A 2,404-nucleotide genomic window follows, 5' to 3' on the forward strand; every position below is an offset into this window, starting at 1 on the left:
CAAACTAGGAGGAACTAGTCTCCCGGATGGGGGTGCAGCCCTCTATCATAGAGTCACCAAAATGGAGTTACAGAAGCTTAGAGTAAATTCTAAGATATTGCGATTTTATAAGCCCTATTGTTTCTAGGATCTGCGAGGGGAACGGGGGAGGGAAACGAACGCTATACAATATCCAATCTTGCATGTTCAGGTAGATATTGATTCACTATGGCACTATATTTTCACATGTTTAACATACTCTTTCTGTGGAAAGGGGGAATCCTTTAGTTTTAGAGTCTACTTATTGCATCCTTGTGACCAAGATATCCATGAAAGCAAAACTTCCTATCAACAGCAATTCATGGATGAGAAATAAGTTGTAGAGTTATCAATATCACTATTTATTTAACATTAAATTTTAGATATTTATTTTCATATTTAAGTTCATATTAATTCCAATTTTATTTTCAATTTTAACACCAGATAAAACGTGTTTCTCACATTTAAAAAGGACCATTTTGTTTTCACAACTAAGTACTTTGAAATACACTGAATCTAAAATTTATTTTTTTCTTATTATCTTTTTGTAATTTTGTAGATTATATGCAATATAGCATTCTAAATCATTGCTTTTAATGTTCTCAACAAGTATTCACATAAAAATACATCTATTACTATAAAACTTTTTTGATTAAATGTTTCTCATCTGTTACTCAAAGTTTTGAAAATTGGAATTTAGTTTCTCATTTACAGTCATTAGCTAGCTTTTGAGCTAAGTAAAATTGGCTACATTGAAGATATTGTGCTTAAATTAAAATTACACTCATATTGTAAGAGTCAGCTGAAGCATAATCATTTCACTTAGTTTTATTATAGTTAGAAATGCAATAGATGCATATAATTTCTCTTAAGGGATAGGATGAATTGAAAGTCATTTATATACGTAATAGCATTATTCTTTTTAATTTTTAAAAGACATCCTAATCTCTACATCATAGTTTGAAAAAAAGTAGTCTGAATTTGAGATACTTCCAAAAGAAATATATTTTTTAAATCACCCAAGAAGTTAATATAATATCCAGAGTCTGCAAAGTTGAATATATCTACAAAAAGAATGTCAAGTTTGTGTTATTTTTTTGTGCTAGGTAAAGCTTGTGTCAACATTTCTGAAAAATTGATTAATTCCATCCCTGTGATTATACACACACACACACACGCACACATCCATATGAACGAATCTCAGGATTTCAGAAGAATTTTTTACTTTTCATCATTACCTCCTAAGTGTGACATAGAGCAGTGTCAGAGTCAAACACAAATACTGCTTTAACATGTAACTTTGCATCTGCTGAAGCTCAGACTTTTTTTGTCACCCTTTTTGTCAACTTCTTTCCCAGAGCCTTGTTCATGTGGCACTCTTTTTTAGATTAGTAAACCTTACCCATCCTGTTCCGGGAAAGGATTACTGGTTATGTTTAAGTTCAAAACCTATTGACCATATGGGTATTGGTCATACCGAGACAACCTGGACTTAGACTGCTGGAAACTCATGACATTGTGATCAGCTCAGGCAAGAATTAAAGGGAGAATTCCACACAACCTGAGGAGAGTGTTTTTATACTAAAAAATTAAGTTTGGTATAAGTTTAGAGCCTCTTTGTAAACTTTAAAACTGTTATACCTCAGTTAAGCTGATGGTCCTAAAGGCCGAATACAACTCCCTCACTGAGGAATCAGTGAATTGATTCCATGTACATAACACCAATGGGGAATGAAATACGGATAACTAGTCTAACTGGCGCCATATTGGCATCTGGATGAATGATGTGAACTTTCTTCAAATTTTTAGAATTGAAATCCCATCGCCACCCCCAGGTGATAGACATGCCTGAATTCTTACTGGCAGGGGCAGGGGCTTTTACAGTGGGTTACTGGACCAGATCCTTGTACCTGAACTTGGGAGACTCTTGAGCTTCTTGTGACCCTGCTCCCTGACCATGACTCTATTGAGGCTCCACCACTTCAGCTCCATGCCTCCTAACTCTCTTCAGTTCACTATGCATCCCTCTTCTCTCCATTAGAGTTGATCTGGTTTGTTGGAATGCTTTTTCTGCTCTTTCCTTTCTGCCCTTGTGATCAGTTTCCTTAGATTATTAAATGAATTCGAGGCTGCAATTTTTTTTGGAATATGGGTCTGCTCTCAGTTTCTGGCTTTCTAATAAAGAATCCTGATTCAATCTCTCAAGAAATGGAAAAGGTTTTCAAAAATATATTGTTCCTTTAAGTGGCTAGTGTTTACAATTAGATAAAAGTTATGTCATTGTTCATATATTTAAGGTTATAATAGAAACTTTAAAATTTCTTGACAGGGAATGTATTAGTAGACTTTAGGAGGTATGATCTAGTATAATCTTATGTTGGAGGAT

Source organism: Perognathus longimembris, chromosome 9 (assembly GCF_023159225.1).
Source record: "Perognathus longimembris pacificus isolate PPM17 chromosome 9, ASM2315922v1, whole genome shotgun sequence".
NCBI lineage: Eukaryota > Metazoa > Chordata > Mammalia > Rodentia > Heteromyidae > Perognathus > Perognathus longimembris.